Here is an 18446-nt window from a genome sequence, read left to right as displayed (position 1 = left end):
CAACTGTCTAGAAGTATAAGCTATCACCTTACCCTTCTGCATCAATATGCAACCCAACCCAGCTCTTGAAGCATCACAGTACACCACAAAACCATCAACACCATCAGGCAAAGTCAAAACAGGGGCTGAAGTGAGTCGAGTCTTCAACTCCTGAAAACTCTTCTCACAAGATTCGGACCACAAGAACTTCACTTTTTTTTGGGTCAACTGAGTCATAGGAGATGCTACAGAGGAGAAACCCTTAACAAAACGGCGGTAATAGCCAGCTAAATCCAAGAAACTTTGGATATCAGTCGGAGAAATAGGTCTAGGCCAATTTCTAATAACTTCGGTCTTTTGGGGATCAACTCTAATACCCTTGGAAGAAATGATATGACCCAGAAAAGCAACTGACATTAGCCAAAACTCACACTTACTGAACTTGGCAAAAAACTTGTGATCTCTAAGGGTTTGTAAGACAGTTCAGAGATGATCAGAATGTTCATCCTCACTACAGGAGTACACCATTATATCATCGATGAACACTATGACAAACATATTCAGATATGGTCTGAACACTTGATTTATGAGGTCTATGAAAGCTGTTGGGGCATTAGTTAACCCGAAAGTCATAACAAGAAACTCAAAATGGCCATAACAAGTTTGAAAAATGGTTTCCAGGATGTCACACTCCCTAACTTTGAGTTAATGATAGACGGAACGAAGGTCTATCTTAGAGAAATAACTTGCACCTTGTAATTGGTCAAACAAATCATTTATTTTCGAAAGAGGCTACTTATTTTGACGGTGAATTTATTTAGTTGGCGGTAATCAATGCACATACGCAAAGAGCCATCTTTCTTTCTTACAAACAACACAGGAGCACCCCAAGAAGAAACACTGGGCCTTATTAAACCCTTATCTAGTAGATCTTTGAGTTGCTCTTTCAAATCCTTAAGTTCTGCAGGGACCATACAGTAAGGAGGAATAAAAATGGGCTGAGTATCAGGAAAAAGATCAATCCCAAACTCTATCTCTCTATCAGGAGGTATCCTTGGGAGATCATCCGAAAAGACATCAAAAACTCATTGACGACGTTAACAGACTGAAGAGTTGGAGTCTCAAAATTAGTGTCTTTGACTATAACCAAATGGTAAATATACCCCTTGGAAATAAGCTTTCAAGCTTTTAGGTAAGAGATAAAATGACTCTTGGGTGACACAGAATTCCCAGACCACTCAAACACGGATGCACTCAAAAATTGAAACTTGACCACTCGGGTCCAACAATCAATAGAGGCATAAGAAGAATACAGCTAGTCTATACCCAGAATCATATCAAAATCTACCATGTCTAACTTAATCAGATCAGCCAACAAGACTCTATGAAGAATGGTAACAGGACACTTTTTATACACTTTTTGGGAAATAATTGAATCACCCATTGGGTTAGAAACTAGGATATGCTCAGGAATAATCTCAGGACTTATTTCAAAATTCACAGCAATCAAAGGTGTAACATATGAGAAACTGAATCCAGGATCCAACAAAGCATACACGTCAAATTGAAATATACGAATCATACCAGTAACAACATCGGGAGAGTCCTCCTATTCCTGGCGGGACAGTAAAACATAGAATCTATTCTGGTGCTACTCGCCAGCATTGCTAGAAGAGGCGCCCTGAGCTGGGGCTGGGCAATTCACTGGAACTGGAACACTAACAGTCTGACTCTGGGTCTGAGGGCGACAGTCACGACACCCTTCTCCATCCTGTGGACAATCTCTAACTCTGTGACCCATGTCACCATATCGGAAACAACCCCTCTTCTTACCCCAACACTCACCCGAATGAGCCCTACCACAATTAGGACACAGGGGACGATTTGGCTTACTGCCAGCACTGTAGTGGGACCTGGATACATATGAGCTGCTACCTTGCTCCTGCCTACCTCTAGGAACAGGAGCACTAGCAGATGACAGTGCTGGCATAGACAAACGATCTTGATACTGTGGGCGAATCCCTCCCTACAATCTAGTCTGACCCTGTTCGTGCTGCTCAGACCTAGCTCTCTTATTCCCTCTCATTCTATCTCTCTCCCTAATCTTTTCTACCTCAATCTGTTGGGCATGAGTCATCAGCCTAGAAAGATTCATCTCACTATTCAGCATAGCATACCTACACTCCTTAACCACATAACTAGACACTTCAGTCACAAACTAACTCATACTAGCCCGATTATCAGCCACTAAGTCAGGAGCATACTTGGCCAACTGATTGAACTTTAGACAGTACTCTCTAACAGTCATAGAACCCTATCGCAGGTTCATAAACTCTTCCACCTTCGCCTCCCCCATCTCCAAAGGAAAAAATTTATCCAGGAATGCATCCTGGAACTCTTGCCAAGTTGTAGGGACAGCTCCCTCACCTCTACCTTTTCTCCAAGCAACAACCTAGTCATAAGCAAGGTCTTTCAACATATACATAGCCAACTCCATACTATGTTCCTCAGATACATGCATCACCTGCGTAATCTTCCGCACCTCCTCTAAAAACAACCGTGGATCCTCATCAGACTTGGACCCATAGAATTTCGATGGATTCATCCGTATGAATTCACGGATCCTGGCAGTAGCTGAATCACCTCCCTGCTGCTGTGGAGCTGGGGCTGGGTTGGCCTTAACATTTGCATTAACAGCTTGGGCCAGCGCCTGAAAGGCTGCCCCAAATTCAGCATGAGACACATTTTCATTCAATGGGTCAGCGGGTTAAGGTTGCTGACCATCATTATTTCTTCTCGCTCGACGTGGAGGCATATTTCTAAAAGAGGAGAGCATGAATCAATAGCAGAGAGAGACACTTTAAGCATGGTAGACTTTTAAAAGAAAGAATCAAACTTTTTCCTAAAATGTCTTATAGCCTCTTGCTCATAGATGTGGTGCACTACACACTGATGATCAAGACTCTACTTAACGCAGCTTGTCAGACTCCTTAGGACACCTTAAAACCTTAGGCTCTGATACCAAGTTTGTAACACCCCAGAAAATGAGTCCCAGAGCGTCACACGGTGCTTGAGGATATGAGTAGCCCCAAGCTAACCCTTTGAGCCATTTTCATTCAGTTCAACATAAATCAATAGGGTTTCCATAAATAACCCTCACATATCAACAGAATAATCATCATCCAAGAATAAAAGAATTTCAGAAAGATAACAAAATACGACATGTTAGTCAACTCCCAACATATATACTAGTCTGAAAAGCCTCTAAGAAAATTAATAAAACCAGTGAGCCATTGAGAAATGCCCCAACTGACTCATACTCAGTTATCAAATGTAAATAATTCCATGAAACCAACATCAGACATCACGTCCTCGAAACATGAGGAATCACTACAACAGAGGATGTAGAACATCATGCCCAAAGAATCATTGTCAAACCTAAAACTAAGCACCTGAACCTGCATTCCAAGAAAATGTAGCCCAAATTCGAAGATGTGGGTCAGTACCATGGAAAGGAACCGAGTATATGGGGGTGCATGCAGTTGTATAAACATCATCATCATAAATATTTATAACAAATATGCAGGATGTATGAAAGACTCACATAGCCTGAAGAAAATCATCATAATCATGAGAGGATAAAATAAGTATAATAACACATGTGAGTCATCATATAATTTGTCAATCACTTTCAGCTTATCAAGAATATCAATTCTCATGATGTAAATATCATTTAAATCTTTCGAAAGAATAACTTTCACAATTCAACTTTCAAATCACTTCACCATTCTCCATAGACACAAGAAAACACAAACACACTGGGAGATCCTATAACCGACATAAACTATGTGAGCTACATGGAGTCCAACGTACAACCCACGTTGGGGAGAGCCGTCCTATCCTTGCCATCGAAGTAGGAATATCGATATCAAATCCACACAAACTCGTGAGCAGTATATAAATCAGCCTCAGGGTCACTCCTACGGGGGCACGTAGTTCTAAAGAAGTAAGGTCGCTTTATACCTCCCACTCGGTGATAAAAATTTCTCTCGGACATAGCTCAGATCATTTCAAAGACAATCCACAACAAAACAATTTTAGTAATATATAAATATACATCGGGAGTTATCATGCTTCCCATCTATCAAAATCAACCACGTTGTCGATTTCTTTCATACTCGAGTTCAAAACAACTCCATCAAGACCAAAAGGGAGAATCAGTAAAAATACCTCAAATATTCAACATCAATGTGCTTATAACACACACTTTCTAAAAAAAACACAATTTTCAATGGGGATTCACGACCCGAATATCAAAATCATGATAAATATCGTTCAAGATTCATTCTTTATATCTCCACACATGTAAATTCATCTTTCAAAATCATAAACATCAAGATTTCATAATAATCATCATAAGATATGGGTTCATGCTTCAAATTCGTAAAAATCAAATAAAAATCATGACTTTGTAAAGAAAATTACTTTTGGGCACAAGAACGAAAGAGAGTTCTTGTTGAAAAACCCCACGTACTTTGAATGATGAACTTTAGATCGATACTCATTTTTGAGATGTTAATCGTGCCTTTGAATGATGGTTCTTAGAGTTCTTGAACTAGGAACTTGGAATCTTGAATAAATTTGCAGAATTAATGGTGAACTTTGGAGGTTCTTGAAGTTGGATGTAGGAGCTTAGGATTTTCTTTTTGAGGGAATTTGATGAAATATAAGATATAATGCTTCTTATAGGCTTTAATATGGGATTTGGACAGATTTTGGGTGAGGAGGAATTACCTAAACGCCCCTAAAAAATTAAATAATTCTCGAATCTGTCTTTTGGTGGACTGTTTTGATAGTCTGAAGTAGATTAACCATAACGTTTTACTCCAATATCCAAATTGGATGAAACCAATTTCATTAGAAATAGAACTCTCATATATTTTCGTTGATATATAGTATCTCACCCAGATCATTGTGTACGAGGAGTTACGATCATTTGAAGTTGACCCAAAAATTCGCTTTTGATAGGTTAAAGTAGATCGACCATAACTTTTTGCTCCGATAGACAAATTGGATGAAACCAATTTCATTGGAAAGAGGACTCGCAGAGCTTTCTGTTGATATATAGTAGATCACTCATATCATTATGTACAAATATTTATGATCATTTAAAGTTGGAGAAAAAAATACACCAGGCCTCAGTACTTTTTCTTGCACGTTTTACTGTTCACTACTATTCACGGTTCGATCGGAATGTTCATAACTTGTCGCTCGAGTGCCCGTTTTGGATGATCTACATATCGTTGGAAAGCTTATTCGATACTCTACGCAATGGGGGATTATAATATTAGACATTTCGTACGAAAATTTATAATTCATTCTAGTAGATAGAACCCAACACATTTACGCACAAAATTTCAACGAAAAATTTCCTGAGGTATTACAGGAATCGTAAATTCTTAGCATGAATCAACAACTTTAAACAACGGAAAGTCATCTCAAAATTTAGTTTCATGACAGAAGTTTAAATGTTTTAAATCATTTATATAAGACACATCATGCCCGCATTATTCCATAGCTTTAAGCTTCAAAATTCCTACCCATCATTCGGGGACGAATGATGCCAAGGGGGAGATAATGTAACACTCCGCATTTTGGGCTAGAACGAAAAATCTCCATTTCTATGCGTAGATGATCCAAAAGTCATAAATCCCATGCAAATTTGGCATGTTAATCAATTATGTAGTGTGGGAACCTATTTGAGCATGAATTGAGATCATAGAGGTAACCTAACTCAAGGACGAGTTGAAAGCTTTCCTATCGTTATAGTTTGAGTGAGCGTCGAAACTTGGTTAAACTTTAATCGACCATAACTCTTTGTATATAAATAATTAGAGAGCCTACTATATATCAAATGAAATCGCTTCGAATTATCGTTCCAACAATACCAATTTCTCCAAAGTACGATACCCGAGCAAAAAGTTATGGCCATTTTCGTGACTAAGGTAGTAGAAGCGCGCGATTAGCGTGCGACACACGCTCTGTCGCACGCACCCAATTTCCAGGTTCAGTTTTCGCCCTTTTAAGGGATAAAGTAGTATTTTCCACCCTCTCTATTCAGCCATAACATGGGATTAAATCCCCAAATTCCAAAATAAGGTCATTATCTCTCAAAATCACCAAGAACACTTTCTAGGGTTTCAACACAAAGATCAAAATATCTTAAGATTTCACCGTTGGTTTTCAATAATTCTTTGAGATTCGGAATCCCCATTGCGAGGGCTACAAGAAGCACCCATCAATTGTTCGAATAGCATCCCTAAAGCATGAGTTCATTCAAGAGTCATAAATTAAGGTACGTGGGGTTTTTCTAAAATTTCATGGGCATAGAAATCATCTTTAATTCATGCTAATGGTCTCGAAATCATGATTTTTAAGAAAGGGATTTTGAATTTACGACTACTAGTATGTTTTAGAAGCCTTGATCAGTATTGTTTTGGTCTTCAGGCCTTCCCCCAAATTGATTTGAAACTCTATATATATGTATATATGTGTTTAAGGATGAATATACAATTGAGAGCATGAATCCTAAAGAATCCCTCTCTTGTTATGATTTTTCTTTACTTTTCAATTTTCATATGCTATGGACTGTTTTGAATGTATCTTGAAAAGCATGATATGAAATGTCTTGATTAATGCTATGATTGAATTATGGTTTTAATTTCAAAAGAGAGGGATGTTTATGTTGACCAATGTTGAATATAAATATATAATGAGAAGAGTTGCATGGTTTGTCAAAGATTACATGATCACCACATATTTATTGAAAGAATGAAAATTTTTGCATAATTTTCAGAACATGAAATCTCTTATATTATTTGCATGCTTGGGTGGTCTGAATTATGTTTTAATGAAAGAATCATGCATGTTACAATATGGCTCAGAAGTAGGACTTGCAAGTCTTGGTGTGACGAGACCAACTCAGTTAAAGCCATAGTAATTCAGAACAGAATAGAACACATGTTTGAAATCACATTTTCAGATGATGAATTTTGAATGATGAATGTTTAAAAAAAGGTTTGAAAATGGGCTTAAAGAGAATTAGATGGTTATCCAAAGAAAGTACGAATTGAAGGACTCTATGCTAGAAACTGTGATTTGCCGACACGGGATTATGGTACTATGCTTTGTGATCTTGTGTACATTGATTCATGTCGTCCCAAATTGGGACTATGGTTAGGAGCCCTGCTTTATGATCTTGTGCACTACCATGGCATGCTGATTTGATTGAGGATTTTGGCACCCTGCTGTGTGATCTTGCGTGTCCTCCTTATAGAAACTCCAATCCTTGCGACAAACTTTGATTGGGGGCTTGGCCGCCGAGTCCAAGACGGATTCTATATTGCCCATGGAATTATAGATTGTAGGGTGTACCATCTAGCTCAGAAATAAGACAAAGAGTGAGTCATGGTTTCAAAGAAATGTTTCAAAGTCTTTATGAACATCAATTAGATGAAGTGTGATGTGTCCTCAAGAAAAAATTGCTTACGCTTCTAGTAACAATAAAAATTTACAGTGAATCGTCTTAGTGGCATAATAGTGCACCCGTAATTTCCCAAAATTTGTCATTAGATAATACACAAGGTGTATAAATGATGAGAATAACCATTTCTCAAATTAGAACTACCCTTAATACACCAAACTGAACCAAATGATGGATAAAAAATAATCTCAACATTACTTAATCCTATCATTACATAAGGTTGTTCAAACGACCCCTAAATGCAATACTCTGCATGCAACTCCAACACATCATTCACTTGCAACAAAATGGAGTTTTCAGGTTTACAAGGTATCAAATAATAAAGCTAGACATCTACTCTAGTTAAAATATTTGGGTAAGGTAGACATCTAAGCTAAAAAAATATTCTGGGAAATCTTAGAAGCTTAGTCAATTTTTTGATAGGACTGATAACCCTCTGCAAGTGTTAAGGATAATCCTAACCTATCAGATTTAAAATCAAAAAGATAACTCAACCTTATCATAACACCCTCTAGGATAACTCAATCTAACGTAGACTCCTTATCTTTTGTAACTACTTTTATTTTATATCCATAAATACGTGTAATCTTCATTATGGAAACACAATTGACAGAATTATTCTCTCTAACACTCTTTATGGTATCAAAGCAGTGATCGAACTTGCTTCTGAAAAATGCTGATTTTTTTTCTTTCTCATGGCTTCCCTTAGCACAAATAATCTTGCTCACTTTTCTGGAAAAACTCTGATTTCTATCAATGGATCTCAACTTCCATTGAAACTCAATTCTCAAAACTACCCCACTTGGAGAGCCCAAATTACTCCTTTACTTCGTGGTCACAATCTTATGTGTTATGTCACTGGCGACAACAAGTCACCGCCTACCACCATTGAAAAAGATGGTCAACAGGTCTCTAATCCTGATTATGAATTTTGGGACTGTCAAGACCAATTAATTTTAGCAGCCATCGTTTCCTCTTTATCCTTTTCTATAATGAATACCATCGCAGATGCCAAAACCTCAGCGGAGGCATGGACCAAGTTACAAATGGCATTTTCAAACAAATCAGCTACGCGGATTTTATCCTTGCGTGAAAAACTCTCTAGAGCAAAGAGAGATTCACGTCCAGTTGCTGAATATCTTCAGCTTATCAAATCAATTTCTGAGGAGCTCTCCTTGTGCGGAAGTCCTGTTACTAATGTTGATCTTGTGGTTCACTTTCTTAGTGGTGTTGGCTCTGAATTTCGAGATACTGCTGCAGCTATTCATGTGAGAGATACCATCATATCATTTGATGAACTCCAAGACAAGTTACTGGATCATGAATTGTATTTGAAACAAATAGATCCCGCATTTGACACCACTCCTGTCTCAGGAAATCATATCCATAAGGGTAAAAATACTAGATCTTTGTATCAGCAAAAACAAGGTAATTTAGGGAAGTACTAGTATTTTCAATATGAAAATGCTGATGTTGGTTTTCCAGTGAATTCCTCATCATATAAGCCTCAAAATTTTGCACCAAGACAACAATCTCGAGGCACGGGATCTCAAGCCAAATTTCAATGTCAATTTTGTGACAAATTGGGACATCATGTAAAACGGTGTTATCGAGCACGTGACTATTTTAGGGACTTGTTTTCACAGAATCCTCAAGCACACTACTATAATGCTAATTCGGGATCCGATTAGCAATGGTTGTTAGACACTGGCGCATCTCATCATATCACTAATGACTTGGGCAACCTTTCGCTTCACTCACCATATGATGGTAGTGATGAGCTACACCAAACTGATGGCTCAGGTTTGTCCATCTCGCATGTTGGTTCTAGTACTATTTCTCTCCCTACCAAAAAATTTCATCTTTCTAATGTTTTGTGTGCTCCCTCCGCTAAAACCAACCTCATATCTGTATCAAAGTTTTGTAATTCTAAAAAGTGTCAGTTGAGTTCTTTTCTGACAATTTTCTTGTTAAGGATCAGTTCACGGGGGAGATTCAGTTCAAAGGCCCACTTGATCAATCCTTGTACAAGCTTCTGTCCCCGGCCATTTCAAATAATCCTGTCTCCTTCAACATTCACCTTTCATTAGAGTCCTGGCATCAACGTCTTGGTCATCCCAATGCTAGGATCTTTAATTTTATTTTGTCTAAGTTTCAATTACCAACATCATCTCGTAAAACGTTTCTTTGTAATCCTTGCCAATGGAATAAAACTCATCGTCAATCATTTGGCGTTTCTTCTCTAACAAGCAGTAGACCTCTTGAGTTACTATGTTCTGATTTATGGGGTCCTGCTCCTGTGCAATCAATTGATGGATTCCGTTATTTTATTATCTTTGTGGACCATTACACAAAATATATCTGGTTCTTTCCTTTAAAGGCTAAATCAGACGTGTATGTTATCTTTCCACCATTTCAAAACTTGTCGAAAATAACTTTAATGTCAAGATAAAATTGATTTACACTGACGGGGGTGGAGAATATGTTGCACTCAAAAAATATTTTCAATCTTGTGGCATAAATCATCTACAAACACCGCCTCACACTCCACAACATAATGGGGCTGCGGAACATCGCCATCGTCACCTAGTTGAAATTGGCCTTACGTTATTGTAAACTTCTTCCTTGCATTCTTCATTTTTTTCCTTTGCATTCAAAACAGCCACCTACCTTATTAATCGTCTTCCTACACCACTTCTTCAGTTTTCTTCTCCTTATCAAAAGCTTTTTAACTACTCTCCCAATTATCAATCCTTGCGTGTCTTTGGTTGCCTTTGTTATCCTTGTCTTCATCCTTATACCAAGTCCAAATTTGATCTTAAGTCTGTCCCCTGCGTATTTCTTGGTTACTCTTTGCATCAGAGTGCATATATTTGTTATGACTTTAAATCAAAAAAAACACATTACCTCATGTCATGTTGTTTTTCTTGAAAATGTTTTTCCATATCAAACTCATCCTTTAGATTCAAAATCCAATTCAAATTGGTATGCTATCCCCATCAGTGAATCTTCTCACACTATAATCCCATTCCATTCTAACTCTTTTCCTACTTCATCTTCGTCTTCCAATCCTCCTGTTGAACAATCTTCATTGCCTAGTGATTCTTCTCCTTCAATGGAAAACACTAATCCTTCTCATTCAAATGCGAGTACGAATCCTTCTCTTCCTACACAAAACAACATTCCTTTTTCTTCACTGGAAAACACTCATCCCATGGTCACTCGTTCTAAGAATAACATCTGATGTGACAAAACATCCTTTACCGAAAGTACTGGAACCAACAACATTTGCACAAGCTCTGGCCCATCCTGAGTGGCGCTCTGCAATGTCTGATGAATTCAATGCATTAGTTAAAAATGGTACTTGGACTCTTGTCCCTCCTGATTCTCAACAGAATTTAGTCGGTTGTAAGTGGATTTATAGGGTCAAAAAAAAATGCAGACGGTTCAATTCAAAAATACAAGTTTGACATATTGCTTGGATTCTTATCTTTTGTAACTACTTTTATTTTGTATCCATAAAGTAACTGTTGTAACATGTCAAAACTCATTTTCTAAGAGACCTATAAACTCATTGTACAAAAATTGAGATAGCCTTTACATGATGTAACTGAAGGACTGTTTCTTTCTAGAGCCCCCTTCTCCATACAGATCATTCCACTGAAGAAGCTCGGTCATATTTGTGGATTCAGATGAAACACTTGCGCAAACCTACAAGAACAGACGATCACAGTTCTCCAATCGTCAAGACCCTTATGCAGATAAATTTAGAAAGTTTAAAGATGCCGCCAGATTTTTTTAACTCACCTGCTGATGAGAAGAATATCTGAAGTCGTCCATATTCAGTGGCCGTAAGTCCGCACTGCTGCTTAGTGCTGGAGGTGGTCTACCATCAGCACTAGCTGCAGCCTGTTCCTATAATCAAATGTAAGCGTTAGATGCCCGTTTTAGCAAGTATACTAAAGAGGCACATGCACACAAACATATATACACACAAGGGCCTCCTAAATTGCCTTGTACGTCATTCTTGCAAGTATAGGTCAAAATTAGATGAACAGAATAGCCAAGTTAATCAACACAAAATCTGTATTGCCTCTTCCTTCTATTGTAACACCCCGCATTTTCGAGCTAGAAATCAAACCGTCGTTCCTACGTGTGTAAGGTCAAATTGCATGGTTTATGTTTGAATTCATGTTTTATGATCTTTCACCTAGTATATGAAGTGATTATGAGGTGAAAAATTCTCATAGAAATGGCTTAGAGCAAAGTTGAACTAAGAATCATTCATTCATTCAAAGTGTGATATTCGATCCTACAAAAGTCTATTTTGAACGTGTATAACTTTTGATACACATTGAATTTTTAAGCTCAAGATCCACCAAACTGTAGATAATTGAATTAGCTTTCCAACGATACCAATTTCGCCAAAATCTGATAACCGAGCGAAAAGTTATGACATTTTTCATCCGACTTATCCACCAAGGGAAGGCAGTAAGCCGATGCGATATCGATGCAACGCATCGTCCAGCGCATTATGGAATTTTTTCACTCGTTAAATTAGTGTCTAATGGGTCTAGGGGCATTTTGGTCACTTCCCCTCACCCAAAGTCCGTCCATAACATAATATACGCACCCCAAAAACCATAATACACTCTATAATTCAATTTTCCTCTCAAATCAAAACCCTAACTCCTTCCCCCAAAGATCAAGAACTCAATCCTAAGATCAAGAATTTCAAGAAAAGGATCAGGATCTAGGTTCTTTCTTTCAAACCTTGTAATCTAAGGTACGTGGGGTTGTCCTAATCTCGTGGGCATGATTTTGATATGAATTTAAACAAGATTTTAATAATTACTTAATTAAGTATGCAATTATAAGTGGGGTTTTGTTTTTAACACAAAAAGCATGCATTGTGATATGATTTTTAGAAGAATATTAAAAGATCATACGGTTGTTTTCTTATATATCTAAATTGTTGAAATGGTGGTTCTTTTAATCCCCATGATGATGTTTTATGTATTCCATATGATACTATTGTTAAACTACTGAGAGCATGAGTTTTATATCCACTATTGTACTACTTTATAAATGGTGAAGTTTCTTAACTATTACGTGTTGGGAATCATTATGCATGTGTTGGCGTATGCGAGTCTTGTTGGTATTCATACTATGATTTGCATAAGAAGTTTTGAGAATTGATGTGGTACTGTTGACTTGCAAGTCAAGGTATGACGATACCCCACGGAGGAATTGCCTCGAATGAAAAGAGGAAAAGAATGTTGTGAGCATGATGCTTGTTATCCTTATATCAAACTTAAAGCTTGATTGATGTGAGTTAGATGGTTACCCGAAGAAAGCAAGAGTCAGATGACTCTATGCTAGAAATCATGATTTGCCGACACGGGAACTTGGAACCCTTCTATGTGATCTTGCGTACCTAGTACTATGTCATCCCAACTCGGGACCTGTGGTTAGGAGCCCTGCTTTGTGATCTTGAGCCCAACCACGACATATTGACTTGATTGGGGTTGTGGCGCCCTGCTGTGTGATCTTGTATGTCCTTCCCTCACTAGTACTCCAACCTTGGCGGCAACCGAGATTTGGCAGTCGGTGAAAATGTAAAATTGTAGGGTGTACCATCTAGCACCATAGTGCTACATTATTGTTGAAAATCATTATACTATGCCCATGTGTTTTCAAATGACTTTGTGTTAACGTGTTTTATAATAGCTCTCACCTATGTTGTATAAGTTGTATTTTATTTTTAGATTATTCTGTGTACCAGTACATCTGTATTAACTCCTTGTATTCCAGGATCCGAGGCACTGTTCCACGGTCCCAGTAGATCCGTTTGTGTCAGAAATTGCAGTTGGTGAGCCTTCACTCTTTTGGAAGGCCAGATTTTAAGATATCATTGTTTCTTTTTCCTTTTTTTTGGTCTACTGGGGCCTTGTCCCAAATTTGTCTCAAATGTATGATGGCTAATGTAATGTTAGAGATTTCGCAGACGGTTGTCAAATGTTTAGATTATTCAGAATTTTCCTTTTAAAATTGTTCAAGATTATGAGATTGGCCATGGTTCCGTCATGTATTGTTTCCCGCAAATTTTCTTAGACTATATGAATACTGTGCATGATTACCAGATTTAGAAGAGCGCCCGGGCCTTCGTGGTTTAGGATGCTCGTTTCGGCTAGGGCCCCGGCTCGGGTCGTGACATCTATTGTTTGATATGTTTTATACATTTTTAGTTTATATTAAGTGAGCTGGCCCTCAAACTTATGTTTCTCCCGAGTTGTGAAATCTCACTGATGCTTGCGCCAATGTACGCTTCCTACATCACGCCCCATTGGAGTGCAGCCTTCTCCGGACCCTGTAAGAATGTGGATGCCTCATGCACCGGACTGCCTTTTCATTTCACAAAACCAAGTTGTCAAAGTTTAACTCCATGGTTTTTTAGAAGAAAGTTCCTCTACACCAAATCCAGTACCAAAAACAACATACATTTGAATTAAGCTACTTCAAAAGGATCCTCTAAAGCCCATGAAAAATTATCTAAAGTGAAATAGGCATCCATAACAATCAATGAACTACCAAGAAAATTCATTGGAACAGCCAACAAGTTATTTTCTACCTCAGCTAAGCAGTCAATGAACACACATCAACAAAAGAAATGTAGTACCTTTTTTTCCTTTTCTAGGATATCTCTAATGGGTCGATATGCAGCGGTTGCACAGAGATTCTACATGATAACGGAGTTGAATTAGAAAAACACAGCAAATTCAAACATCAGAAAGATGAAACAAGGACTAGTCAATTATCCAAACAAACAAGAATAGCAGACACCTTAAGGTCACTTCCGGAATATCCGTCAGTCATACTTGCAACTGATTCCAGATCAACATCCTGAACCAAGTCTTCTTTTGCGAGTATCACTTTGAGAATTTTTGCTCTGTTTGGAGCATCTGGTAAATTGACCATCAAACTGTACAGAAAAGACATGAAAAGGGCATTAAGCAAGTGTTAAAAGAATTTCTTCAATAATATCTGCAAATTAGTCATTCCTCTTTTACCTGTGTGGCAGTCGCCTTATAACAGCTTCATCAAGGTCAAATGGCCTGTTTGTTGCTGCAAGTACCAGAACTCGTTCAGTATCCTTTGTGCGTAACCCATCCCAATTCAGCATGAATTCATTTTTCAATCTGCGCATTGCCTGATGTTCTTCTGCATTTTCCCTTCTTCCCAGCATACTATCAACCTTGAGAAAGCCGCAAAAACAAACAGGAGACTAAAGGGATCAGAAAAAGGATCGAATTTTAAAGCGTGAAGGATGAAAGAAACATGCTAACGTCTAAGGAAGCATACTTCATCTACAAAAATAATGCTGGGAGCAATTTTACTAGCCAGCGAGAAGACAGCTTTTATAGATTTCTCACCCTTTCCAGACCACTGCGGCATTGGAAAAGAAAAAGATTAAGGTTGTTCTAATGCTAAGAAACTACTATGAACAACATCACCTATACTCAATAGACCACAAATAAGCTCCAAGAAAACAAACCTTTGAACTGATACTTGACATTGAAATATTAATAACATTTGCTCCCGCTTCAGTGGCAATGGCTTTTGCCAGCATGGTTTTCCCAGTTCCAGGAGGACCAAACAAAAGTATTCCTTTGCAGGGCTGCGAATGAAATTGAAGAGCAATATTTTCTTAAATAATCACAAATCTCTAGATAATTCTTGAAAATTCAAGTCCCAAAAGGATAAACAACAGTTGGAGTAACATTTTTCATCAAGCACAAACTTCCTGTCAAACTGCTCAGATGAAAGAAACCCAAGAGTAAGAAATATAAGTAACTATCTTTATCTTCAAGTTTAACTGTGGAAGTAATGTGGTCAAACTTAAACCAACATTATTAGGTAATACTAATACTCTTATTTTAGTGGGAAAAACAAATGGATAAAAACAAAGCTGGAGTAATTGATCCTTGAACAAAAAGGTCAAATACTTCCAAACTTTTATACAAGCTAATTTACTTAGACGAGCAAAATATGGATAAATTGCAGATGTAAACCTTGGTTAGTTGACTCTTGGAGAAAAGTTCAGGTCTTTGTAATGGAAGTATGATCAACTCTTTTAATGTATCCTTGACACTTTCAAGTGCACCGATATCATCAAATGTCACCCCAATATCACTGCGGGAGAAGTGCCTTCTCAAACTCATTGTCTGTCTCAACATCCTATGTTGGACAATATCTAGTTCATCAGTTCCTAAGTCAGTATCTGCCATATCAAGTCAAGGAGCTTTTTATACAGATTTCGCAAAGCATCTGTTGAGAGTAAGCAACAAGCAAGGGTAGTTTAGTAATTTTCTCAATTATACAGTCACTGTATTAGCATTTAGTTAAGGGGTTGATCAAGATTAGTTAAGGCAGTTAGAAGTAGTTACTCATTGAACTAGTGTATAAATACCTGCCATGTGTACAGTTCAATCAAGATAATCAATACATTCTACATGCTTTCTCTTAATTCTCTTCTTCTTCACTATTTCCTACTATACATTCTTCATCAGTTATCCCTATAGGGAGTACATAATCTGCAGATTACACAGATTACAACATGGTATCAGAGCCTACTAGGCGAAGCTAGTCGATTCTGCTCAACTAATTTCTGTGACGATGCTACTGATTCTTTCCATCTCTTTTCTTCGCTGAAGCTTTCTTGAAAATTCTAGAAGATAACAATGGCGCCTCCTGGATTCACAAATGCCTCATGTTCTAGTAGTGATCAAGCCTCTACCATGGATTACAATCACCCACTGTTCCTTCAACCCTCAGATGTAAGTGGCTCTCAGATAATTTTATTTCAATTAACTGGGGTTGAGAATTATGCAATATGGTATAGATCTATGAGAATTGCATTGTTGGGTAGAAAAAAGCTAGGGTTGGTGGATGGTTCATGCCTAAAAGAAAGATTCTAGAATTGGGAAATCATTGGGAAAGGGTAAATGCCATAGTTCTATCTTGTCTTATGAATTCTGTGTCAAAGGGTCTATTAGGAGGTATAATGTATGCTTCAAATGCTCAATCCATTTGGGAAGAATTGAATGAAAGGTTTCACAACATTGATGGGGCAAGAACTTATAACATTCATAAAGAAATAGATACCTTGAGTCAAGGAACTACTTCGGTGACAGTGTATTATTCAACGCCAAAGGATCTTTGGTAAGAATTTGAGTCACAAGTTCCTGCTCCAGCCTGTAATTGTGGAAAGTCAAAAGAATATGTGCAACACATGCAGAAGATGAAATTGTTCCAGTTTTTGATGGGGCTAAACGATTCCTATATTCAGGCTAGAAGCCAAATCTTTTTAATGAACCCTATGCAATCAGTTAACCAGGCTTACTCTATGATCGTCAGTGATGAGAGTCAAAAAACCATGAGTGCTAGTTCTTAGATATTAGGTTCTAATCCTGCTGTAATTCAAGGGTCTTATGATGCTGTCATGTACTCAAGAACTGGAACTAGTGTTAATCACCACACCAAGAGGAATTATAATCTTGTGTGTGATTTCTGTAAAATGAAAGGGCATACCAAGGATGTTTGCTACAAACTGGTTGGGTATCCTCAAGATTCAAGAAAAAAAAGGAAGAAGTCATCTAATACAACCTATAGTGTTCAAACTGAGGAGCCTGAATTTGAATTTCTGAAAAGACAAAATTGGTCTAGTGGTAGTCAGGCTACAGAACAAGCTGGTACACTCACGCAAGGCTCTCAACTGACTCAGAATCATAAACACCAACTGGACAACTGCACTATTTCTAAAGATCAGTATCAGCAATTCCTCCAGTTCCTGAATCACACAAACAAATCAAAAGACATCACATGTTCAGCTAATACTATAGGTATTTGCACTGCATCAACGACATGTAACACCACCAAAAAGTGGATAGTGGACACAGGAGCCACTAACCACATGGCGTCTGAGTTGAGCATGCTTAACGCTCAGTCAATCTCAGAATCTAATCATCCAAGAAAGGTGTTTCTTCCAAATGAAGATATATCCATAGTAACACATACAGGAGCAAGCACTTTAACCAAAGGACACACCATCACTAATATTTTGCATTTACCTCAGTTTAACTGTAACTTACTATCTGTTGCAAAATTAACCAATGAACTCTAATGCTCTGCTTCCTTTTTCCCTAACTTCTTTGTATTTTAGGAGCTCTACAGTGGAAAGGTGAAGATGATTGGTAGACAAGAAGATGGCCTTTACTTCCTAACAAAAAACTCTGCTATAGATGACAAAGACTTACATACTGCATCTAATGATTTAGCTGCTAAGTTTTCTGGTTATGTTACTACTCATTTAGATATAGATACTTGGCATAAAAGGATTGTCCATGTCTCATCTACTGTTTTGAAGAAATTTCTAGTTGTAAAGACCAATGATGTTGCCAACGTACTGAATAAATGACAAATTTGTCCCTATGCTAAACAAATTAGACTCCCATTTCCTGCAAGAAGTATTAAAAGCATGTCTGTATTTGATCTCATCCACATGGATTTGCGGGGAGCTTACAAAGAACCTAAATTTGATGAAAATAGATTTTTCTTAACCATTGTTGATGATTTTTCAAGAATGACATGGACTTTTCTGCTTAAAGTCAAATCTAATGTATGTGAAGTCCTTAAAAAATTTCTTATGTATGTTCACACTCAGTTTAACAAAATGGTGAAAGCAATCAGGACTGATAATGGGACTGAATTTGTAAATTCTGTTTGCACCAACTTATTCTCTTCTTTGGGAATCATACACCACAGAATATGTGTTTACACCCCTCAGCAAAATGGTGTTGCTGAGAGGAAATACAGACAGATTCTTGAATTAACTAGAGCTACAAGGTTTCAAGCATATATTCCT

At 37.7% G+C, this 18446-nt stretch overlaps 1 pseudogene; it reads right to left on the bottom strand.

Annotated features, from left to right (window-relative positions):
* Positions 1-11046: 11046 nt before the first annotated feature.
* Positions 11047-18446, bottom strand: part of LOC107853125 — a 29496-nt pseudogene continuing 22096 nt past the window's right edge.

Source organism: Capsicum annuum, chromosome 6, assembly GCF_002878395.1.
Source record: "Capsicum annuum cultivar UCD-10X-F1 chromosome 6, UCD10Xv1.1, whole genome shotgun sequence".
NCBI classification, from domain to species: Eukaryota; Viridiplantae; Streptophyta; class Magnoliopsida; order Solanales; family Solanaceae; genus Capsicum; species Capsicum annuum.
This window is presented reverse-complemented; position numbering and strand designations above follow the sequence as displayed.